This window comes from Ambystoma mexicanum, chromosome 4q (assembly GCF_040938575.1).
Source record: "Ambystoma mexicanum isolate Mex_15411 chromosome 4q, UKY_AmexF1_1, whole genome shotgun sequence".
NCBI classification, from domain to species: Eukaryota; Metazoa; Chordata; class Amphibia; order Caudata; family Ambystomatidae; genus Ambystoma; species Ambystoma mexicanum.
Genome location: NC_090928.1, coordinates 1,268,884,880 through 1,268,911,469, shown reverse-complemented (window position 1 = coordinate 1,268,911,469; position 26,590 = coordinate 1,268,884,880). Strand labels below are relative to the sequence as shown.

Genomic DNA, 26,590 nt, shown 5'->3' with positions numbered 1-26,590 from the left:
ATTCTCCTGGAGATCTTCGCCCTTTGGGGGACCCCTCAAGTGGATCTCTTCGCCTCCAGTGTCAACCGGAAGTGCGAAAGGTTTTGCTCGCGGGAATTTCCTCCAAAAGGAGCCTTAGGAGACGCGTTCGTGGTGGAGTGGTCATTCCCGCTGCTGTACGCGTTTCCTCCAGTCCCCGTCATCCCGCAAGTGCTGCGGAGGTTACGGAAGTTCGGTTCCCGGATGATCCTCATTGCTCCGGCGTGGGCTCGGAGGACGTGGTACCCGGACCTTCTCGACTTGTCCTTCTGCTCTCCACGTCGTCTTCCCTACCGAGACAATCTGCTCTCACGGGAGGGGGGTCAGGTTCTCCATCCAGAGGTCAGATCCCTCAACCTTCACGCTTGGCTTCTGAAAGGTTGAGGTATAAGGATTGGGACCTCCCTGAAGACGTGATGGAGGTGTTGCTTTCGGCCCGAAGGCCAGCAACAAAGTCTCTGTACCGTTGCCGTTGGCGTAAGTTCTGCGACTGGTGCCGAGTTCAGAATGTGGATCCTTTTGCAAGCGACAACCCCATGGTTCTGTCCTTTTTACTTTCTTTGGCCCACAGGGGCTTTCAAGTGGGTACCATTAAAGGTTACCTGGCGGCGCTGTCCATCTTTAAGCGCTCGTCTGAAGAGTGTTCTTACTTTAAATTCCTTTAATTTCACAGTTTCTGAAAGGGCTCACTAATGTGTTCCCTCCGTCACCTTTTCTGGTGCCCGGTTGGGATTTAAACCTTGTTCTTAAGTTTCTTATGGGTGCTCCGTTTGAGCCTTTACATTCTTGCCCTTTGAGGCTGTTAACTCTGAAAACTGTGTTTTTAGTTGTGGTTACTTCCGCTCGCAGAGTGAGTGAGTTACAGGCACTTTCAGTTAAGCCACCCTTCACTGTATTTCACAAGGACAGGGTTGTCCTTAGAGTTCGTCCTTCTTTTCTTCCGAAGGTAGTGATGGAATTTCATTTGGCCCAGAAGGTTGTTCTTCCGGCATTCTATCCTCCTCCGCATCCTGGTAAGGAAGAGGAGAGGCTCCATAGGCTTGATCCTAGGAGAGCTTTAAGCTTTTATGTTTCACGCATGTCCCGGGTCAGAGTGGACGATCAACTCTTTATTGGTTACGCTGGAAAGCGTTTGGGGCAAGCTGTGACGAAACAGACTTTGTCTCGCTGGATTATTTTGGCCATCTCGGAGTGCTACCGCTTGGCGGGTAAGGACCCACCGGCTGGCTTGCGGGCCCATTCTACCAGGTGTATGGCTGCATCTACTGCCCTGCAGAGGGGTGTTCCTATTCGCAACATCTGTGATGCAGCCACCTGGGCTTCAGTACATACATTTGTACGTCACTATTCCCTCGATTCCATCCGAGCACAGGATCTGGCCTTAGGCAAGGCGGTCCTTTGCTCTGCTATTTGATTGGCTATTCTAAATTTTGATTCTAAATTCTTTCCCTTCTCCTTGCTCTGGTACTGCTTTGGGAGTCTGTCATAGATATGGAATACATCGGAGGACCCAATCCCCTCGAAGAACAAGTTACTTTCTTACCTGGTAACGTTCTTTCGATGGGATGGTCCGACGACGTATTCCATATCGCTACCGCCCTGACTTCCCTGCTGCAGAATTTCTTTGCGATTGCAGCTTACGTTCTGCAAGGCTTTGTGTCTGACTGGCAGTTGACTATTGTCACACGTTCTGGGGGAAAAAACTACAACTGAGGCTACGGGCGTCGTGCGTCCTACTTATCACATCGGATGACGTCGGACGTCGGAGGAGGTCCTCGACGACGGCGCATCGACGCAGACGCCGAAAAAAGTTTCCGAAGCAGCACAGCTGTGGTGATTACATGTCATAGATATGAAATACGTCGTCGGACCATCCCATCAAAAGAACGTTACCAGGTAAGAAAGTAACTTGTTCTTTTAAGTTTTCTTCGGGAGGCAAGGAGCGAGTTTTCTGCTATGTCTGTAGGTAGTGCGTTCCAGGATTTGGCTGCAATGTATGGGAAGCCAAGGCCACCTGCTTTGGCCCTATTGATTCGTGGGATGTGAAGTTGGTTGGTGTATTGTGTCCTAGTGGGAGGCGTGTAGAGGAGGATTTGGTGATTCTCTCTGATGGGTATGAAGATGCAGAGAGAGTGAGGCATTTATGTGTGAGGTTGAGGATTTTGAAGGTGATTCGCTCTTTAACCGGGAGCCATTGAGCTGATTGTCCTGCTTGGGAGCTATGCTTCCTTTTTGGGATGCTTAAAGCTGCACGAAGTGCATTGTTCTGCGTGACTTGTAATCTGTTAAGGTTTGTTTTCGAATGTACCTACTAGTAGAGCATTGCAATAGTCTAATTTAGCACCAATAGTTGCTCTAGCTATTGATAAACAATTAGGTTTGGATAGGTATGGTTTTATGGTGTTTATGAGCTTGGTGGTGTGTGCGGATGAGGATGTGATGGCGCTGACCTGTCTAGTCATGGATAGTGTGGAGTCTATGTAGACCCACAGGGTCTTGACCGATGTCGGCACAGGGATGATAGTATTGTCAATGGTAAAGTTGGCGTACAGTTTATCAAATTTGACTAGAGTATTTTTTGGACCTAGTATCATTATTTAGGTCTTATCCCCATTGAGGCAAAGGCCATTGACCGCCATCCAGGCCTGGATAGTGGAGTCAATTGTGTGAAGTGCCTCGGCGTCTTTGGGGTATGAGCCAGAGAGAGGTAAGAGTACCCGAGTATCGTCAGTGTAATTTGTGTACACGATAACATGTGAGTCGAGCTTGTCGAAGAGAGGCTTCGTGAACAAGTTGTATAAAGTGGGAGCTGTGCAAGAGCCCTGTGGGACTCTGCAGTGGATGGTGGTAGGGGTAGCGTTTACTATGTTTGAGAATACTTTCATTGCTCTGCCTTCAAGGAAGGAGGTGATCCAGAGAGCTGCTTCTTTAGAGAAGTTGGCTGAGTGAGTAAGGTGCGATGTGAGGGTCTTGTGGTCCACCAGATCAAAAGCAGCCGAGAGGTCTAGGAGTAACAATAGGGCTGGCTTGCCTTTGTCCATGATTTGGGTGATCTGAATCTTTAAGTCCACCAAGGCTGTTTCAGAGCGGTCTCCTTTTTCGGAAACCAGATTGCCTAGTCCCGAGGATAGAGTGGGTTTCCAGGAAGTGTTGGATCTGGCTATGGGCGGCTTTGTTCAATATCTTAAGGAGGAAGGGCATCGTTCCCTTCACCTATTCAGTACTTTCTAATGCCTCTTTGAAGTTACCCAATGTTTCTCCCTCACCTCTTCCTTTCACCTTCCTGAAGTTTCTCCCCTCCTCCACCTCATTCAACACCTTTACTCTCTGCTTCACTTTCCTCCAGCTCTTCGAGTTTCCTTAACCATCTCTCCACTATTTTCTCACATCAGCTTCAATTCTCCCCACTTTCTTCACCCCTTTCAGGACACCTCCCCTAGAACAGAATAGCGATTTTCCATTTTTCTGCTGTCTCTCACCACCTATAGCCCTTTCCTTGGAGGCATTTGGATTCTCCAGTTCCTTCTAGACATCTTCACCCCTTTGGACAATTCATACACCTCCTTGGGTAATAACCATACAACAATTCCGTTTATACAGTTTTCTCATTCTCCCCCTCTCCTTCTCTTTCGCCTCACTTTCTCCTTCTCCCCTCTTTCTCTTGCCGCATCCCCCTTCTTTCCCCTCTTTTTGACCCCCTCTTCCCTGTCATTTTTGCCCCTTTTCCTCTTTTTCTTTCTCCCTCTTTGTCTTTCTTTCTCTTTTTGGCTTTCTCTCTTTCTCTTTCTTTCTCCCCAACCCCCCTCATCGGAGTGGTCCCTCCTTCCAGCCTCTCCAGTACAATGGGATGTGGTAGACAGTGATTGACTGCCTCGCTCCGCCTCTGGGAATGGCTTACAAACCTGTGTCAGATTTGGGATTGGCTTGTCCGTCCCTGCGAAATGGTGGCCCTGCCGTCCTGCTTTTCTCTAGGTATGGGAAATTCAGATATGCAGGTGTCAGGGAACTTGGGAACCCCAGCTGTCTGGGACTAGGTCCAACTCGAACCAGATCTGCAATATTGGAGATCGGAACTTCTTTTTCCCTTATGCCTGTGACATAGGGATGGTGTGATTGCCTCTGGGTTCCCTTTGTATATCTCTGGTATCCCTGTATCTCCAAATGAATTGAGGTGCGGTTTTAGCACTTGCATGAGGGAAGACGAGCGTGACCCATGGCTCAGAATCGCATTGCTCGTGTCGGCACTAGCCCAGTTGGCAACCCCACAATCAACCAACCTGGTCTGGCAGGGTGCTCTGTCCCAACACACGTCACAAGATGAAATCAGCATATTTATACAAGAAAGTAAATGTCAAGACACTTCACTTCCCTTCCCTCCCCTCCACCCCGTCCCTTTAACTACTAACCTGTGAGTAAATGATCTGGTGACGCACCTGCACATAGTCTTAGGAGTGGTGAGAGACTGGGGAACCTAGACACTGGAAAAGCTTACATTTACGCAGCCATTATCAGTACCTCAGATGCTGCACAAACATTAACAGTATTCATGACCCTCTAGTACCTAGAACATGCACATACATACTATGCATTACATACAGAGTTAGAAGGGGAGATAAGGGGCTTCCACTTTAATACTCAAGTTCAAAAAATGAGTTCAGACTTAAAGCACTAGTCGCAAGGATTTCCCCTCCTAGTAAAAACAAATACAAATGCAGCAGCAACTAACACATAGTAGCAAGGCAATCCAGTAGCAGGAGTGTAAGGCACCATACAAGGTGTAGGGTAAGGGATTGAAGGAGTGTTCAACGAAGATTGCCACAATCGGGCAGCGGCAGGCGATTTATACAGCGGCAAACGCAGAAGCAGCCTCAGCACAGCTTTCCTTGAAGTGAGATGGCTGAGAATGTAGGAGCAGGTGACTTGCAGCATAACCTGAAGCTATTACAAGGCTCTACTTTGAATGACGGCTGCAGTGGAAGGTAGCTTAGGAGAGAGTTGGTCAGTTCACTGAGCGTTGCAGGGACACTTCCCATGGCTCAGAAGGCATGGATCCTCTAGCAGGGGTTGTGACTGGTTGTTCCCACCAGTCCAAGGGTCGAAGCACCAACAAGGGTCTTTGGAGACCGGGCCAATCACTGGGGTCGATGCTGGGCAGCTGCATGAGTCAATAGGCTGCTCTTCTTCGTAGAAGTCTTGGTTCCAACAATGATCTGCTGAATGGCTGCAGGAGCGCTCCTTTTATCCAAGATTCCGGCTGGTATCTAGCCCAAGCCCATCAATGGTAAGGATTTGCAACATTCAAACAGCCCAGGGTTGTCTAATCTTGTACAACTACTAGTCCTAGTATCCATCCAGTAATAATAAACTTTCGGGGGCTGAAGGATGTGGCTTGGGGCCAGACAGTCCCAGCCCCCTCCTCTGGCACACATTTGCATGGCCCACGAAAGCAGCAGCTTTCCCTGGGAAAGGCATGTCCATATTTTGTGTTTCCTGACACGAGAAGGTAGGAATAAGGGCAAAGGAAAATGTGGCCTAAGAGCGGCCATTTGAGGTTTCTAGGCATCTTTAAGTGGCTATTTGCAGTAAATGTGAAAGTGCATGAGAAAATCACAAAAAAGGCACAAATCACACAGCTGCGACCAGCTTGTCCTGGGCACATTTTTTAAATCAACAAAAAGCCATCATACTAAGTTATGATGCAAAGTATCCTAACTGCACTTCACTGTAAGGTAATGTCTACAATTCTAAGTTGGAAGTGTGCGCAAGTGGTCTGTGGTGGCTGTGGAGACCTCTTGAGCTGCTGTCTTTTGTGCTTTCCTGCTTTTGTGCTTTACGGCTTTTGAAAGCTATAACGTTTTGCAACGTGTAACAGTGTTGCTGCTGTGCCTTTTAATTGGAGACGAGCTGACTGAGTGAACTGGAGGATGGTGCTAACCACATTAAACAGGTTCCTGAGCGAGGTGTGCACGGAAGGGTGTGCAAGTGGTCTGTCGTGGTATGTGGGGAAGCCACGAGGAGCGGCGGTGTCGAGGACTTGCATCCAGTAAGCTGCTTTCTTTTCGGTTCTCGAATTGTGAACACAGCGGGCCCCCATACTCGCCAACAACTGAAATTTCAGGGAACGGCCTCGCCTATGAGAAAACAGGTAAACGGCCCCTTCACTAACAAGATGGAGGCTGCGGTCAACCTATCCTTTTCAGACTTGCATTTAGTCCTGGTACCAGGGGAGAGTGCAAGGGAGGCAAGATTGCAGTCAGAGAGGGATGAAATCATCCTTGAGCAGGTAAACATTGGCCCACCGTCCAGCTCCCACTTGTTCCCCTAGCAAACTAACGAAGGATCCTGAGTTCCGGGGGCCACCCAGGGAAGAGAAACACCTGCTACCTGGGGGAATAGCGTGAATATAGGGCCTCCCGCAAGCCTACATCAAAGTCCAGCTGCCCCACCAAAAGATCCCAAAAATCAAGGGATGGAAGGTGGGGGGCGGGTGGGAGGACTGAGGAACGATAGCAAGTTACTGGCTAAAGACACAGGGGAGGGTTCAAACAATACCCTGCTTCAGGACTGGCCCCTGAAATAACATGACCTTTGCGCAAAGTGAACAAAAAAAATGCACAGGCAAAAACAATATTTTTGACAAACTCCCAATGCCCCAATCTGCAACAATTAAGAGACTCAATCGGGACATTGCCGAATTGAAAACAAGCATTGCATCAATGAAAAAAAACAAAACCTGACAAAATTGCTCTAAAAAGGACTTGGAAAGCATCCAAATGTGTTAAGGATTTCAATCGGGCAATACACACTGGTCTCAGCCTAGTATGCAGCGCACAACTGAAATGCTCATTTTGTTATATATAGGTTCAATATTTGAGAGATGCACTACTCCTATCACACCCCCTGTTCATATACCCTGGGTCACAATGGACCAGGAACCAGGCTGGTTGGTAAAGGTAATATTTATTTATTTAGAAATTCAAGAAAATCACACACTTTTAATATATGGGGCAGCAATCACCAGTGTGGTGATCATAACAAATAGGAAGGTAGGCAATGCACTTAATTCAACCCTTTAGCAACACAGATCGAAAACCCCAGGGAATAGAAACACTTTGGGATTTACGGAAAGATAGCACTCAAGTTAGGATTTCCCCCTGCAAAATTGCCTCATATCCATTCAGAAGTGATTATTTGTGGGTTAAGGAAGCAGCAGGTAGTTAGGAATGTGAGTCTGGAAAAGGAATTCAAATCTATCCTCCCCCTGCCCCCTTCAAACAAGAGAGAAAAACAGACTTAAAACACTTGGAATGTAAAATGACACTCGGAAATGGCTGAACAAAACAATGAATGCGTGCAAAAATCCTTAAATAAGTACAATTCTTTACTGGAGTAACACTGGAAAAATACTAGCAATCATAAGCAATAGATTGAGCAAAAACATACAATTCGAAATTGAATAGAAGGTTTAAAATAATTTATAATCTAACATGTGTAAAACCTTTCTAAAATGTCAATTCCCGCCTGAAATTAACCAGGCCGTTTTTGATAAAAACGGGTGAAATTCACTGATTGGGAGTGCAATTGGGGGAGTTCTATAAGATCCAGTGAGGTGCGATTTCGAAAAAATGAAGGCGCGAAAAGGGCAAATCAGTTTTGACAAGGAATAGTTTTACTCTACACTAGGGCATTCAGGCTGGACTACCAGATTGAGAGACAGTAAGTTCCAGGGTTGATCCGCAGAATCAACCCTAGTTCCCCAGTGCCAGCCCTGGCGGAACCAGTACGATCACTCGAAAGAGGATTGATAGCTTGGGATTTACACAAGACAGAATTACTACAAAGAGCTGGCGCTAGCATTATAAATCAATGACAGGGTGGCAAGAATGATTTTGACAATATTGCAAGTTATCAGGATAAGTATAGGATGACTTAGAGATGGGATAGAGACAAAGCAAGATATGTAGACTATGGATTTCTATGACCAAGGATGATACTTGCAGTCCACTTTATATTAGGATATTGGACCGTCAAGGGTTCTGGTCACTACACGACAAAGCGCCTGGCAAGACAGCGGGGCAGTTCGGTCACCGGAGGCCACTGGACTGGCACCGCTGGTCACTGGATACTAAGTATCAGCTGTATGGCAGGGTTGCAGCAGGCATGCATTTAGTGAGCAGCAAGCCAGGTTAATGCAGGATGCTTCCCAAAACACCACAGCTTCCCTTGGTTATTGGGATTTTCAGAATTTAAGGCCTAGCTGAAGCAGGATCAGCAAGGTTTTGTCCTTGTGGTTGGGGTCTGGAGTTTAGATGGATAAATGTAAGATGAAGACAGGGACCGAATGCCAGGCAGGAAATCAGGAATCGGTCTGTGTGTTGTCATGGGCTCTTATTTATAATGCCAGGTGACATCACAGTATGACAGGGGCAGTCTTTACTACACGCCTCTAACAATAGGATTGGGCAAGGGTAGTAATCTCCGCCTTGCTCTTTGCTAGTTGGATATCAGAAAAGTAATGTCAAGTTTGAGGTGATTTTTACAGTGTCTAGAAACCTGCCATAGTTACTGGAACTACAATCTAATTTTGACACAAACCGATATTTGTGCAGTTGCAACCTCTTAGTAAATCAGATACACAGGTTACATATTTTGTGCCTCACATTTCAATCCAAACCTCTAGTCCGTGAGGCTTGGTTTCGCTCCTCTGCCAGTTTTTCACACTTTTCAGTGGGATTCATATTACTCAAAATTCTGCAACTTTATACATGGGTGGGGATTGTCATGAGGAATGTATGTACAAAATCTTACATTTGTGACATGGATGCTTTCCTTGTTCAACATATATCACCATTTCTGTCCCCTTGGTGTCATTACATTCTACCAAGTTTCAAAATACAGCCCACAATTTCACTTTTACGTTGTGAAATTTCAACATGTTTACCAATTTTGGCAACTGGGATATGTCTTTTTAAAGTTCTTTATAAAATAGTCTTTAGAACAAATGGGAGTCACTGTTTGTCATTTTATTCTTTCCAGCTGACACCAACTGGCATTTCCTATCAAGCAAGATGGGGGGCTTCCTTCAGCCTGATTTAAGTTTTATGGTCTTTGACAACTCTGTTTTCCTTCCCTGGGAACTGCATTGTCCCAGCCTGGAGCACAGTCGAATTTCTGACGAGCTTGTTAATTTTCTTTGTCTTGGAAGTTTATGGTGTGCCTCCCTTCCTATGGGAAGTTACAGGGCTGGAACTTTTTTCTTGGGAGCTTTCAAACTTAGCCCAGTTGTTTTAATCTTTATATTCTCATTCTGAGTCTTGAATTAAAACCTGTGGAATCAAAATAGCATGTGTATTTATCACCAGCCACAAACCTTTTCACATTGCTGGGTAATGGTAGGCTTTCCTTTAACAGTTTACTTTTTAAATGGGCATTTTCCTCCTTCAGTTTTGCACGTGTTGAAAACTGCTAGCATTTCTTGCATAAAATTCGGTTTGGCAACCCCATCTGCCTTTGCAATACTGCCATGCAGCCAAAGTCATTTTCCTGGAAGCATGAGTTTATCTCAACACTGATGCATGAAATTGACAAGGCTCAGATAGTTGAAGTTCTTTTGAAGACAGCTGCTGACACTCCAACAACATAATGACCTCCCTGATTATCTCATTGGCACCATCGTGCAAACTCATTGAATCATTAAATGATGCTGTCAAATATCTCTGCTAGCAATTGTCTATTCCAAAATGATATTTTTGGAAACACTGACAAACACAGTCCATTCAAGAATGGATAAAGAAGCAGAGAATTCATCAAAATGGAAGAAAGATTGTGATATGGCAAGAAGAGAAACGGCAGACAAAAATGTGATGGAAGCACTACTAGCGGATTGCAAATGAATGAGGACCCAATTTAAGAACGGCAACAACGGAAGCGATTAAGATGCAGGATTAAAAGGAATTAATCAACCACAGACTATCGATCAGAGAGGGATTCACCTAAAAAACAGGACAAAGGTGGTCCAGGAAAACTGGGGAAAAAGCAATGCAAGTCCAACAAATAAACCTGTCCATAGTGAAGGAGGGCATGCCAGCTCAAGAAGCACAGAGGGAGTCGTCCAGGTCTCGGATTGAGAGGCGGGCATAGAGGTGCCCAATGTCACGAGTGAAGAGGTGATGGTGCCACTTAAAGCACCGGTAGTGTCATCGGAAACGCAACCGACACTGCAGCAACCTAAAGATAAAACCTTCTAAATATTTACCCATGAGAAACAACCGCCCCAAATGACCCAAAAGGAGGGAACTCGAGAAACTGCTTCCTCTGGACTGCAATTGAAGAAATCTAAAAATATTCAGAGGGGCAAAAAACACATCAAATGGCTTGGCTTATGAGTGTTTATACGAAATTTAACACCATTTCCGGCAATGAGGCATGAATCGCAACAGAAGTATCTTAGAAGATCTAATTGCTCGAAAAAAATCAGTTTTCGATGGTCATCAACTAAAAGGGAAAGTGACGTCAAGCGGGACTGAATGCGAAAGAATGCTTGGCGAAAGAACTGAATTTAACTGACCTAATAGACTTTATTTCGGAAGAGAAGATTTCAACCTAGCCGCCCCCCCCCCCACCCAACTCCCATATAAATCCCCTTTTGTCCATAAGGCACACCAGTCGAGCATCAAAAGTTCTTAGTTCAAGGTGGTTAGAGAGACTTCCACTCCCATCTCCAAGACTCCTCCCCTCGCCCCCTACCCTCAGCATCTCACTTCACGGTGGGGGTAGGTCATTACCTTTTGCCAGATCATTCAGCAATTGGGACCAATGGACCGTTAGCTCCCCCATATCCTCCTTCCCCTTCAATGCTTGCAAAACAGTCAGCTCTGCTAAACCCCACCTCCTTTCCCTTCAGACAAACTTGATCTTAAATGGGAGAAATGTTTTCAAATTGATCCATCACCTACCCAAATTGAGGAACATAAACTCGGATGACATAAGGGTAGTGTAATTTGTAACGGAAGACAGAATGAACTGGGCCATTCTACACTTGCGTTGATCAAACCATCCTGATGAAAATGGCAGGTGAGGGGTGACTAGCTATTCCTCCAAAGGATAATGGTTTTATTGGACGAATTCCACCTAACCTGGAGAAACCTTCCTCTATTGATATGCATTGATTTGAGCATTGGATGCCTGAACATCCAGGGGCTCCCCATGTGTCCATTGTTCCTCTCCGAGGTCCGGAGAACGGACGAGGACCATCATCCATTAGGGCCTGATGATGCTGAATTGGAAAATCAAGGGTGACATTCTGGGACGAACCACATGGTCAGAGGAGAGCAAAAATCATACCAAGAATATTGGTTTGTATCTGCAATATGTGGTCCCAAGTAGAGAACTAACTAGTGCTGGACAAGGGTTGCAATGATCATAAACTCTTAGAAATAAAATATAATAACATTGTGAATGCGACCTCAAACATTGGGGGTCCGATCCTAGTCTCCCATTAAGGAAACAGTCTAAGAGTAAAACCTAGTGACGTTCCACAGATCACAAAGAATCTAGAGCATCGTCTGGATACTGATGGAGACGGAATTGAATATAGCTAGCTCCTAGCCAATTTTGAGTCCACTAAACCAAGCACCGCTAGAGGGCACCTAAGGCGATAACACAAATACAATCTGGAGGTGGTAGAGGCAAAAAAAATTAAGAGGAGACTTGAGCAAATACAAAAACGCTGAGTGGTGAGGAAAGTAGAATAAAGCTAAAAACGAAAACAGGCTTATAAAAACTGTCTGAAGGCTTTGAAACTCTGAGCCAAATTTTCAGCTTAAACCATGCTGAAGACTATCTGCCAAAAAAACACACGCAACTTGTCTGAACTCCTCAATAACGATGTAAAGTTCCAAGAAGCAGTTACAACGAAGCCAGTGACTGAATTGGCATGGAACGATCACTACTCCAAACTGTTTCAAAACATAGAAGGTGACAATGAAGTCAGAACCCTGATTGGACTTGACTCGTGGCCAAAAATGTGTGACAAGGAGGACATGTAAAACTGAACGCGCCCATGGCCCCGCGGCTGGATGGGCTCACAAACCAGATGGTGAAAGAAGCCCCCGAGCATTGGGCTGATTTTGCAGAGATATTATTTAACCAGATTTTGAACAGGAGGGAAATACAGGCTTCCTGGAAGACAACCTTGATCGTACCAATTTTTAAGACGGGGTGGTAATTGGAGGGATCCTCCCAATCGCCCTGCTGGATGTTCTTGGAAAGGTCTTCGCTTCCCTTCTACTAGAAAACCTAAAAACTTGGGTGACTGAAAATGGAAGAATGGACCCGCGGCAGACAGGATTTGTAAAGGGAGTTGGTACCCTGCTAAATATATTCTTTTTAAAATCTGTTGACGATAAAGGGAATGAACAACAAAATACCTATATACATGGCCTTTATTGATTTGGCACAGAAATTCGACAGCGTAAGCGGAGAGTGCCTGTGGACTAAATTAAAGAACTGGAACTGTCCTCCATATTTGATTGAGGCCATAGAGCCCTTTACTCGAACACATTGGTTCGAATAAGTCTATCCGCTCAAGGGCTGTACGATGTTCTGGTATTGTTTATTTATAAAGTGCCTATACACAGGCAAGTGTTTCAAAGCGCTCAAAGCATGTGATGACATTGAGACCCATAGAGGACTAAAACAGTGATGCCCTTTGGAACCCATATTATTCAACCTCAAGTTATCTGACTTGAGAGACCAAGGAACTCCAGCTAGATCTTTTCCGCCTAGGACCCAAAATCAAGAAATTATGTGGATCTTATACGCGGACGATTTAGTCATTATCGATGGGACATGGATCGGTCTCCAAAGAAGATTAAATACATGTTGGGCATACACCATCTAAAATAACCTCTGCATAAACACGAAAAATACTTATGTTTAATACATCATGCATCCTTCCTCCCGCTGTAAATTTGCTTCCATACCCTTCCTATGTAAATCCATACATTTCATTGATTGCCCTTATTTATTTAAATAAAATAGACAAGGTTTTATTGCTACTGCATAATCTGATAGTAATCAGATAGTTTGTGGTTGTTTATAGTTTGTTTGAAAGGTGTTATTGAGATTTAGGTTTATAGAGCTTTTTTACTATGTCAGTCACATTGATTGGTATGAGTGTATTTGAAGAACACATATATATCTTAACAAATATGTATTTTGTTTTTTTTACATGCTCCAAAACGTTAATATTGTTTGTGCTTCATACACATTGAAATATAATGAATCCTCCCTTCTTGGGTTTTACATCTTGCTGGAATTGATTGCAAAGTATTGTGAGAATTCTGCTGCATTTATTGCACAGTAAATTCTTCTTGGGTCACAGTCATTTTGGCAAATACTTTTTCTTGCTTTTGGTAACATTCTGCAGCCATTGGAAAGCATTTCCTTTCAATTACCAAGACTTAACATGCAGGCATGGAGGTTTGTGGCAGAAAATCGTCTCTCGATCCACAGCAACTTTAAATGTATGCTTTTATAGACTTCAAACTAAAGAATCTTCCCAATGTATGAGATTGAATCCCCTTCAACTCCCCCAGTCCAAGTTGTTGCTTGTTTGCTACAACTGCTCACAATAATCGCTCATTGCATCACTTGGTTGTGCACACGACTAAGGAAAGCGCATGCAAGCATTCTAAACCTTCATACCGCCAAAAATAATTAGATGGCACTTTGTCAGTCACCATGCATGTGACCATCCAGGCCAGTTTTTCCTTGGAATACTGGGATTTCCTACATTTCAAATGGGGAAAGAAAAAACTACAGGTCCCAAAATCACACGCACATTGGAATTGGCTACAATCCCAATAAATAGGAGTTAATACTCATACATCCCATCCCCTTTCCTCCATCCTTGTGGGCATCCCCCAACATGGGGACGGTACCAGGACCTTTTGGCGTGAAAAAATGAGCTTCCCCTTTCAATTTAGTCCAGCGCACAGGGGTGCGGGAACCCCCATCAAAGCCCCGCCCTCTGGCGCCTGGCCTCTCCCTTTTACAGCACACAGTGTATCGGGTCCCAGCGCTGAAATCCTTCAGGAGCAGACGAATAGCCCACCAGACTCCCCTAACCGGTACACCCAACAGTAAATTGTACTACTATTGAGTTTACTAGCCCCGGGGGGGAAAAAGGGAAGTGGAGAAAATGATAAACGGTCAGGATAGCTCTGATTTCCTCCACTCCTAGACGTCTTGGACTCAGGATACCTGCAAATAACACATAATTATTCGCATCCCTACAAGTTCTCACTATCGCTTCTAAATATTTACCTCCCCAGAACCTCCGATTACCTGACTGCCTCTGATTATTACCAAGAGACACTTTAAAGGGAAAAGTCCTTAGAATGTACTGCTCCTCTCAATTACTGAATTCACCGACTCCAAAACTCCTCTTGTGTAGTCTAAGGAACACACTTCTGTGTTGATGAATGTCTTTTGCTGTCTTGAGCACTAATAAGAACCTCAAACAGTAGTTGCTTCTGCTTAACGTGCCTTTAAACTTTTCTATATTCATTAATTAATGCCTTAGCAGTGCTTCATATAATTTATATTGCCTTGCCGCCTTTTACTTAAAACAGGTTCACTTAATTTACAAATCATGTATCCTTCTTAGGATCAATGCGTTACGAGTCTCTATGCACTAAAGTCTCTTCTGGTAATGTGCGTTTTTAACTGAAGATTGGAATACTTCTGAATTTAATCTTTTGTTCACGCGCTCCCACACGTTACCTGAACTCCCTTACCCGCCGCAGTGTTGCATAACAAGGAAGTAGCTGTCCACTCCTTTATTCGGCTTCTCTCCTTCTCTGCTGTACGAATCTCCTCAGCTGTTCAACAACGAACTGTGCTGCGTAGCTGCAACGGGCTCGCTAGACTCGCCCATGCCGCCTCCCGCTATTGGGTCCTTTTCTCTAATGCGGCCTACACACGACGCATACCCGATCACATTTATCAACTCAGCTGAGCCTTCTGGGCGTGCGTGCAAGCCGGCATTAACAAAGTTGCCTCTCCGCTGGCACACACTTCTTTACTTAACGTTTAAAATTTGTTTTCAATTTAATCCTGAAATTACTTTTTTCACTTTTGAAAACTTTACTGCTTACGTTGCTGAAAATTCAGTCAGTAACCTTTCTGCTATACTTTTAACTATAACCTTTTACACAGAATTTCAACAAAAAGATATGGAATTGAAAACCTGCTTTTAAAAAAGTGATTTGAGTAGCTTCAGTCCTTTATCTGTACTTTAACTTCTCTGGCTCTTCCTGTAAACTGGTTACTGATAGTTTGATGCTCCTTCCTTGGATTTCTTTTGCTTAATCAGGAGCTCTTGAGCGCTGTGACCCCCCCCCCCCCCCTTGAACTGATCTTGAATGAAAGGCAGTTTAGAACCTCTCCTTAGGTTGCAAACTGCATCACAGTAGTCCTTGGCCAATAACTGCTGGACAGGAAGTACTCTACCATCTTGAGCTGGGACAATATCTGCTGGCTGATATGATGGTTGGATTAAGGAAATGCCATTTCAATGCAGTTGACCGTACCTAGCTACTACAACCACTATTGACACTTAGTAATGCCTAACCTAACGCCTTCTGTTACCCAGGGACCTGACCGTGTTGGACCTGGCACTTAGGTGCAAAGACTTTAACTTTCCTCTTGCTCTCCCCCTTCAGTGCCTTTCCTCACCTGGTGCATGTCGGCTGCTGGAGGATTCACGAGATGTGCGTCTCTTGCGACTGCTCAGATCCCGGCTCCGGACCCTTGTGTCTTGAGTGCCTGGGGCCAGAGCACCGCTGGGATGTCTGCGTGGCTTGCAGCTCTCTCGGTCATTGAAGAATCGGTTGTTGCATTGGAGGGAGATCATCCACACTTCTCCTCCAGCTCATGTTAAAGACTTTGTCTCCAGGACCTCCTGTCAAGACAAGGTAGGCCCTTTGTTTAGTAGGGCTCCTCAGCGCAGAGACTCCTTTCCAGGAGCTCCTTCGGGCAAGGGTTCCTTGGATTCAGGTTCTTGTAGGCCAGAGGCTGCTAAGGGTACTAGCTCCCGAGCCGAGAGGCCCAGGGGCTGTTCCAGGCATTCCGTGAGCAGGTCCAAGCCCATCAAGGCAACCGGCTTTCAAGCTGAGGGGCTCGGGGGCCCTACCGGGCTGTACTTGGCACAGCACTTAAGTTCATCCTCCTTATCGACCGCAAGGGGCGTGGGATTGTCATGTTCTACCTCCAAGAGTCAATCGGCGTGACTACCAGCACGGGTGCCGAGGGCACACGGCCTATTGGAGTACCCTCTGAGGTCGTGGGTCAGGGCAATCTGACTACCAGCCAGCCGAGGGCTCGGCGCCTACCAGAGTGATATCTGAGGTTGACTCCTCTTTTTCGGATTCAAGGCCCAAGGCGTGTCCTCCCATGTCTGAGCTGGTACGCAACTTGGGACCTTCGCGTCCTCTTGCCCAGGGCATGGGGCAAGGCCCAAAGATGGCAGATAGGCACATGGTGGAGCCTGCTAGGTCGGTGGCCATTTTGGATTCGACACAGGGACCCGTCTGTGCTCTCGCCCATTGAATGGGCCTTGAAACAAGGTGCCAGTTAAATTCCCTCTGGGCCCCCTGCCTATTCCTCCAGCGCTGCCAGTGCCTATCCCTCCCCTGGTCCAGGCCTTGCCGGTTGTCCAGACCCCTCTGCCTCCTGTACCACCAAGACCTTCCGTTCAACAAACGTTGGACCAGTCTTCGGTTCCGGCCTAAAGGGAGATGTCAATGTTGATGTGCTACGGACATAAATGAAAACTCCTTTCTCCATGTGGTGCCGGGCTCTGAAGATTACTCCCCTGCGTGTCGCGACTCTGCAACTTCTGCCATACTTGGCCAAAGTGGGACTGCCTCGTGCCTCTATGAAGGTGCATCTCACCACCATGTCCAGGGGGCAGACATTCACTGTGGTCTCACAGGCTCATCAAGGGTTGTAAAAGGGCTCTTCAGGACTTTCCCGCTGGTGAAGGCTCCTGCCCCATCGTGAAAGCTCAATGTTATGCTAACTAAGCTCATATGAGCCTCCTTCAAACGTATGCATCAGGCTCGGCTCAAGTTTCTCTCGTGGAAGACTGCTTTCCTTGTGGCCATCCCCTCAGCCAGGCGGGTTGGGGAGATTCAGGCCCGGTCTTGTAAGCAGCCTTACTTGTCTTTCCACACTTCCACCTTTATGCCAAAGGTACTGTTGCAATTCCACCTCAAAGAACCTTTGGTGTTACCTGGCTTCTTGACAAATACGCCATCACCGGCGGAGAGGGCTTTGCATTCGCTGGACGTTGTTCGTGCCTTGAAATTCTACGTGGCACGTACAAAGGATTTTCAGAAGACTTCTCAGTTGTTCAACTTTGGACATGTAAATCAGAGAAAGGCCTTGTCGAAGGAATCGGTCTCCAGGTGGCTCTTCGGCTGCATCATGCACTGTCATCGACTTGCTAGCAGGCAGCTGCCTGGCTGTCCAAGAGCCCACTCCACAGAGCCATCGCAGCTACAACATGGTTTCTCTGGTATGCCCCTGCTCGACATCTGCTGGTTTTCTACGTGACGGTCCACACACACACCTTCACGAGGTTCTACTGCATTGACGGGATTCCAGGGAGGAGCCCCGAGTCAGCCAAGCAGTGCTACGCAACTTGTTTGAGGTGAGTCAGTTCCAGGGGTGAGTGTTTATTGCTTCTGTTGAGCCTTGCCACCTCATTTGGTTGTGTATATGTACTGCTGTGTAATCGTTATTCATGCCAGACCATGCTGGATAAGGTTTAAGTTACTTACTTGTAAGTATTGTTCTCCAGCGTGGGTCTGGCATGGATTCACATGCGAACCCTCCTGCCTTCCCCTCTGTGGCTCTTCTTGGTTCATGCTTCCCCTTTACATACTTACCAAATCTGAGGAGGGCCACCAGGGGTGGAGCTTAGGGAGCGGACTGTCATTGAACGTGGGCAGTATGACACAGAGGACAGTGATTGGTTTAGAGGAGAAATACAGTATTAAAGTTAAAGTAAACCTTTTTTCTTTTACCGAGGATTCCCAGAAAATGAATACACCCCTAACGAGAATACCAAATAAAATACGCTTTTGGCAGTACAGTTGCCACATTAACGGCCTACCAGGTGCACATTTCAAATGCCACTTCTCTAATGGCAAGATACAACTGTGCTCAAATATAAGATCTTGCAAAGGAAGTCCTGGAACCATTACAATCAACCGTAAGTGTGGTGTTATTTGGGGGACGGCAATCTGCAACTACAGTAATAACCTCTTTAGAACCTGCTGAAACTGTGGGTGGCTGATCACAAAGTACTGTTGTAAAGACATGCTTAGCTCAGGTGCTTTGGCTTGAGACCCGAGACGCAGGCTGCTTTACCTGACATGCCTGTGGATGATTTGTGACTTTTTGGAAAGGCAGTGGATAAGGCGCAAGCTAAGAAGTAATTCTAAAGAATCCAGGGTCTAGGACACATTTTAAAAAATGAGCCTTTTTGTGAATATGGGATCATATGCCAACAGACACATTTTTCATTTCCAGCACTTGCCACAAACCTCAGTAGAGGGCACATACCCTTCAGGTTCCAGTACGTGGTGAGCAGGCACACAACTTCTCTGAACCACAATGCTAATACAGAAGCAGAGGGCAAGGGCGAGGACAAACCCCAAGAGGGGCAGCCTCTACCAACAATGATGCACTTGTACAAGTTCCCTCCCATGTGATCCCAGTAAGGGATCATTCCGGGAAGGCTACTTAGTGGAGTTTATAACTCCCAAATGCAGAAAACTACCACTGGGTCCTTGCCTACTTCAAGAGTAAATAAAAGGCCTTTTAATCAAAGGAGTCATCATCGAGGTGCCACTAAGTCAAGAAACCAGGGCAATTTGTTCACTTTACTTTCTCGTTACCGAAAAGACAAAAACCCCTGTTTTAGACCCAAGGCCCACAAACAAATGTCAAACCCTGAACATTCAGGTGGAGTAGACTTCAGGGCGTCACACATGCATACTTTAATATATAGAGGATGATTCCAGGTCATCTCAAATATCGGTTTCAAAATAGACAAGACATAGTCAATTCAAAGTACTTGCTTTTGGGATTGTGTTGGCCCCTCGTGTGTTCACCAAAGTTCATGCCTCCTCGGGGCCACCTCGTGTCAGTACTAGCACAGTCAGCAATCTTCATGTTTTCTCTGCTCTTCTTCGTCCTAGTACTTTCTGTATCCAAAGAACTACAATAATACTTGGTCTACTCTCAAGGAAGTGACTTGGAATGGAGGGGGAGGTTAGGGAAGGTTGGTGTGATATTGTTTAATGGGCTGTACCTTAGGTGGTCATCGTCCCCAGTGGGAGGGGAGTCCCTCCCCATGACGTCCCCCTGCATTAAACCACCCCCAGGGGAATGCTACCCCCTGGGGAGAAGTGATGCCATTAGAAGAATCATCCCAGTATTTGTCATATGGTTTAAGATCTGTGTGCAGATCTTCGATTTACTGCTTGGTCTCTTGTTTCATTCATGTCAACTGATCTTTTTGTATAGTGTAGGTGATCTCACTTTGAGATCACACATACTCTTACGTCCCATCCCCTTTCTTCCATACTGTATGGGCATCCCTTGCTAGGGACGGGAGAAGGAACCTTTTTCACCAGAAAAACCTTCTTCCCCTTTAAATTTAGAGGCTTGCCGGGGCGCGGCCCTGGGAGCATGCGCTCGCCTGACTTTGCCGACTGGCGCCACTCCTCAGTCCCCTTTCCCGCGTCGACGGGAATGGCCCGATTTCACCAGCACTCCTGGGTTTGACTTCGGCCATGTAATACCATGCGCTCTTCCCCGGCTTTTTCTTCTATCTTTCTTTTCAATAGGTACTTGGTCCTCCGACACGCCACGGTCCTCCCCAGCGCATGTCGACTTCAGCGTACTTCAGTGGGTGTCCAGCCTGCGAGGGGCTCTTCCCTACGTGTGATCCCCATGCTCTTTGCCTTTGCTGCCTTGGCCCCGACCACAGCTGGGAGGGCTGTTCCACGTGCGACGCACTAACTCCATGTGCACTGAAGAACAGGGTAGCTCAGTGGAGGAAGCTCTTCCAGAAGTCTCCTCTGGAGGACTTAATGGACTTCGTCAAACCTCGTTTGAGGCCAAAGGCAAGGCCTCTATTTTCCATCGCACCCCATTAGGGCGATTCATTCCCAAGGAAGCGCCCGAGCGGGAAGAACCTCTCGGGTTCTCACACAAGCACACTTACCGAGGCTGGTTCAGCTACCAGCCTCACGGCCGATGGGTCTCCAGATCCTTCTGGTATCAGTACTGAGGGACAGCAAGGTTCTTTTACCGGGGTCACACCCGAGGGGCAACACCCTATTGCCAGCATTATGTCAGGGGACGCCTGCACACAGCACTACTGGCACTTTTGCCGAGGGTACTCCGCCTGCCAGGCTTCGGCCTGAGTTGCAGGTTAGGCCTCCTGTTCCAACACCAAGTGTCTTGCACGAGGCTGGGCCCAGTGAGCGAGCCAGGCACCACGACTTTGGCACGCAGCTCTACAAAATGGCAGCCGCGCCAAACCAAATGGCTGCTCATCCAACACCACTCCTAGGAACAGTGTGGGTGGAGGAAAGAGTTACAAGGTGGGACTGGTGTCAACCAGGTACGTGGCCTACAGTTTATCCATCAGCAGCGCAGGGCAGGTATCCACTGCACCCCAAGCAGAGTGCTCCCTTGACCCAGCAGCCTTCAGCCACTCGTCAATATCTCCTGCCACCTCTTCAGCCTCCAAAGACAGGTTCTATGAAAGGTTCCGATCGCTGATGCAATCCCCTCAAATGGGGGTCATCCTGCGGGATGTTATTGGGGACTTGCTCCCCCGCCCCCCCCTCCTCCCCTGGGTTCTCCACCAGCGCCCATAGTCATTCATCCTATGACTCTGGCGCCTTGGCCCCCGGTGCAGCTCCCGCTGCCCCTGCCGGCTCCTTCGATTCCGGCTCCCCAACCTCTCACTGTTAAGGCAGTCCTGCACCAGCCTCCACAGCAGCCACCGGCTCTTGTCTCCACACCACAGCCCATGACGCCCAGTACTCCACCTCCACCTCCTGCTCCGGACCAACCAGACACTCTGGTGGACACAGATGAGGAGGGCGACCCCGACACGTCGTCCTCGGCCAGGGCCTTCCACGAACGCCTTGCAGGTTTGGTAGAATATTTGGACCTTCCTCAGCCTTAGGTCGAGCAGCCCCAGCAGGGGGCCTTGGCAGAGGTCCTCACCCTAAGACCCCCTACCAGAACAGGGATCCAGATGCAGAAAGATGTTGTAGCCCTGGCCAAGGAGGGGGTGGCTCAAGCCGTACTCACTCAGCCCAGCCTGTCAATCAGCGCCTCGACGTCAAGCATAGGCAGATGGAGGGGTATACACTCTTGCTTTCGGTGCATCCTCAACCTCACTCCTCTGTGATCGTTGCAGTGTCACTCTAAGCCTCAGTTGTCTTCGGCCACCTCGTCCTCGACGCTGCTAGACAAGGAGGAGATGATCTTGGAGGCGTACGGGAAAAAGCTGTACTCCGCCTCCTTGCACCTGCGTCAAGCCAATGCCGATGACATTCTGGCAACCGTTAACCAAAAGCTTTGGTGGGAGATAGCGTACTTCCTCCCAGAACTTCCCGGCGCAGAGTCAAGCGCGCTTCAAGGCGGGCCTAGGAGAAGCCAGGCTGGTAGCACAGGACATCATGGAGTTCTCCTTGACCCACATAGGTAACTCTGGCTGGGCCATCTGCATCGCCACGAACATGAGAAGGACGGCCTGGCTCCAGGCTACTAAGTTTAATCCTGATGTCCAGGAACGCATATTGGACCTTCCATTCGAGGGTAATGACCTCTTTCACTCTACCACGGATGAGGAATTGGATAAAAAGAACCGCTTACAAACCGCAAAGTATTTATCTATTCTTACTAAGGCCACGCCCAAGGCGTACACCCAGTCACAACAACGCTCCGACAAGGGGCGGGCGTTTGGCGGGTTCCGGGGCTTACAAGAACGGAGGTCCAGACAGCCTGACTGTTCTCAGTCAGCACCGGCGGAAACAATGGGGGTGGGGGGGGGCAAGGGATTTTTTTCAGTCCCCCTCCTCCGCAACAGCCTCAGAGGGAAGGGTCCACGTGTCTCCGATGGGGGTCAGGCTTGCTCTTCACGTGCAACTTTGGCTCCAAACTTTTCAGACCCCTGGATCCTAACCGTAGTCTCCACGGGGTACCGCATAGCGGTCCCTTCCTCCCTCCTCTCCTCCCTCCTCCCCTCCCACAGATTGGGACAGCAACTCTGTTGGCAGAGATCTGGTCGCTTGTCCAGAGCCAGGCAGTGGAAGAAGTCCCAGCCTCCAAGCGAGGATTGGGCTTCTATTCCAGGATTTTCGCCATTCAGAAGAACCAGGCAGGTCTGAGAGTTGTCGGACCTTTCCACCCTCAACCTCTCCCTTCCTCTGCAAAATTCCAAGATGGTTATGCCAGCACTCATTGCAGAGACACTGGACAGGGGAAACTGGACGTGCTCCCTGGATCTGAAGGACGCATATCTACATGTCCCGATTTGGCAGTCACATCGTTGTTTACTGCGGTACAGGATCATGGGCTGTCATTTCCAGTACAAGGTGCTACCGTTTGGCCTCAATTCAGCCCCCAGGGTATTTATCAGGTTAAAGAAAACAGTGGCAGCCCTCCTCAGAGCCCAGGGCCACCACGTCTACCCGTACCTGGATGACTGGTTCGTCCGCACCACATCCCCAGAGGCGCTTCACCATACCTCCTCCGCACTGATGAACACACTCCACAACCTGGGGTTGTTCATCAACCTCAAGCAGTCTCCGCTGCAGCCTGCGCAGAGCCTGACCTACCTGGCCTCATCTGGGACACAAGCTCTGAGAGAGTCTTTCCCTCAGAGGACAAAATCACAGCCATCAGGAGTGCCAATAACTATTTCCTCTCCAGGGCAGTGACCTCGGCCTGGTGGTACCAGCAATTGTTTGGTTTAATGGCAGCAGTCCTACTGACCGTACCCCACACAAAACTCAGGATCAGGAGATTACAGCTGCACTTCACAGCCTCATGGAATCTGGAGAAGGGCTCCCAAGCGGAGCTGGTCAGCATTCCTCCTTTTCTCCACTCTGACCGCACATGGTGGCCCCCGGACTTCAACCTGAGGATGGGCAAGCCCTTCTGGCAGCTGGCCCCTCAGGTCACCATTACTATAGACTCTTCACTAGAGGACTGGGGTGCCACTGTCAGCAGCCGCAGCGTCCATGGAGTCTGGAATCGGCAGGAGTTCCACATCGGTTGGCTGGAGCTGAAGGCCATTTGGCTGGCTCTCAAGGCCTTTCTTCCTCTTGTTGGAGGCAAGGTAGTCCTTATCCAGACGGACCACTCTACAAGCATGTACTAGGTCAACCAGCATGGGGGCGGGGGGTACCAGGTCCCCTCCACTCTACAACCTAGCGATCAGCATGTGGGAATGAGCACTGGAGAACAACGTCTACCTCATGGCTGTCCACCTTCCGGGGGAATGCAACCTTCAAGCGGATAGGCTCAGCAGACTGGGAGCGGACAATTACGAGTGGCAACTGAACAACCTGGTACTGAAGGAGTTGAGAAGCTTTCCTTTCTGTACTACATATTTTTCTCAGCTAGATTTAATCACATTTTTCTTTTCTTTTCTTTAACTTTTGCTTGGTTATTTCTCTGCTCATGAGGTGCTCTTACTTGGATAACTAGGTCTGCATGACACAAATTGATTCTTCATCATTTATTTGAAGAATGTTTCGTGCTACTTGGCATTTATTTCTTTTTCTTTTTTCCCTTTGTTTGATAACGTATGCCTCCAAACCAACTCCTGAATCACTGTATGATGTCCATTCTATTATTCCTTTCCCAATGCAATTTCAAACTTTGTTTTGGTTTATTATAATAGTATGACTTACCTGTTTGCTTTTTGATTTGTAATACTGTGTACTTATTTTTGGTGACATGTGTATTCTGGTGTCTATAAAATTGATACATTTGTTTTCCTGATATGGTTTATGAATGTTTTTGTTGGTTCACAATTGTACAGCCTTGAGAATGGCCCTGGTGGTCGAAACGCGCGACGGCTGTTTCTGTGTTTCTTCTTCTTTTTTGGACTGGTTGAATTAAAGACTATGATTGCTATACAGTCCTACTTGATTTGGGATTTTTCATGAAATCACCGACCTACAATAATAATCAGGATTTGCGCGTTGGATTTACCTTCCAATTTCACTGTTCTGGGACTGAAGGAGGTCTTCCTCTGATGGGGGCCGCCCCCAAGTGGATCGGTTTGCCTTCCAGGACAACGAAGTGCCAGCAGTTCACCTTGCGGCAGGGTCAGGGTCCCGGCTCCCTGGGCGACGAATTCCAGATGCAGTGGAACGGCATGACTGCTTCTGCCTTCGCGCCTACACCCTTTGTCCACAGGGTGATCTGCAAGATAAAGGAGTCGTGTCACCTCATCATTCCGATAGCTTCACGGTGGCCAGCGAGACCGTGGTTCTCCGAGCTCCTCAGCCTATCGAACAAGCCACCCATTCACCTACCGCTGGGCCCTGCTCATCTCCTGGCACCACAGTGGAGCAGAGTAGTACACCCGGCCCGCACAAGCTAGCCCTTGCATCGTGGTTCCTGAGCAGGTCACTCTGAAACACTTCATCCAGGGCGCCAGAAGCAAGACTACTAAGAGCCGATACAAGAGCAAATGGTCTAGATTCTGCCATTGGGCTGACTCTATGGCGATCGACCCCCTTAAGTGCACTTTGGACGATGTGCTTTCCTTCTCAGCACACCTTGTCCACTCTGGTGTACAGGTAGACACATGCCGCACCTATTTGGCAGCCAAAGGGGCTTACAGGAATTTGGAGGAGGGCATATGCTCCTCCTCCAACCCAGTGTTCAAGTCATATCCGGCAGGCCTCACACACACTACCCGCCTATAAAGAAACCACACCCCGTGTGGGACGTCAATGTAGTGTTGGGCGCCTTGGTGCACAAACCATTTGAGCCAATGGCGTCCACGGACATCCGACTGGTCACCATAAAGACGGCGCTGCTGGTAGGCCTCACCTCGGCTCGCAGAGTCGGCGAGATGCAGGCTCTGGTTGCATCAGACCCCTACATGACCTTTCACAAGGTCAAGGTAGTCCTGCGTTCATGCTCAAGGTAGCCTCCTCTTTCCATCTTAAAGAGGAGATAGTCTTACCCACTTTCTTCGCCGACTCCAAGGATGAGCCTCACAGGGTCTTGCAAAGTCTGGATGTCGGACGCGCTCTGAAATACTATCTGGGCAGGACTATCAGGCTTCCAATGCCTCCATAGCACGGTGGATGGTTTCAACCATCAAGGAGGCCTACGAGAGGCGGCACAAGCTATTGCCAACGAACATGCATGCCCACGCAGGCAGAGTCAAGGCCACGGCCGTTGCATTGCAACGGCATGTCCCGTGGCAGGTCATCAGCAGGGCAGCCACCTGGGCCACCCCTTCGACTTTCTGTAAGCACTACTGTTTGGACGCCGCCACTAGGTCAGATGCGGCCTCGGACAGGTGGTTCTAAGGAACTAATTTTCTTAAGGAGGGTCTCCTCTGCACCCTAAGGCTACATTCAGTTGTAATCGCTCATACCGTATGTAGGAAAGGGGATGGGACGTAAAAGTAATTAAGTTACTCAACGTAGTGACTAACGTACTCTTAGTCCATAGTCCCCTTTCCTCCATACGTCCCACCATCCTCCCCCTAATACTTGAGTCATTAGGCAATGTTAAATATTGTAAACGCGTCAATGGGGACTGAGGAGTGTCGCCGGTGGGCGGATGATCCCAGGGCTGCACGCCTCTAAATTTAAAGGGGAAGGTTTTTCTTGGTGAAAAAGGTTTTGGCTCCTGTCCCTAGCGAGGGGTGCCCATACAGTATGGAGGAAAGGGGACTATAGACTAAGAGTACGTTTGTCACTATGGTGAGTAACTATTACTGTTTGCATCTGTGTGTATGTATGTTTAAAGGCCTACCATATCCGCATTTCTTTGTAATACTGTTTTTCTTAATTTGCATGCTCTGTGGTTACCTGTAATATTGCACCACCTGCCTTAATCCTAAATTCTTGCTTACTGCTCAGTCTATATAACTTTGATAGTTTGACTAGACTTGCATGTGAGTAACATTGTTCACAAACACAATGACCTCTCAGAACCCCACCCCAAGGCTGGGTATGAAAATCCATCTTAACAATGGTTTTTATTCAGTTGTAGTATTCAGCCTTTATCTGTGTTGCCCTGTATTTGTATTCTTACCTGTGTGGACAAACTGTTGTGCTCCTAAGCCTCTTAGTTTACCCTTTACTGCTCAGCCTTGTTACTAAGTGAGTTTAATTTGATCAGACATTTGTGTTTAACATTTGCAAGACCACCACAGTGGGCTCACTAGAACAGTGCACCAGTAGTGGTTCTGAGAAAGCGAACAGTTAAGCGA

General features: G+C 47.6%; 1 protein-coding gene across 1 annotated transcript in view; it reads left to right on the top strand.

Moving 5' to 3' along the window:
* The window catches only part of PTK7 (protein tyrosine kinase 7 (inactive)), a 998,735-nt gene that overhangs the window by 817,496 nt on the left and 154,649 nt on the right, over positions 1-26,590 (top strand). The gene's annotated exons all lie outside the window — the stretch shown is intronic.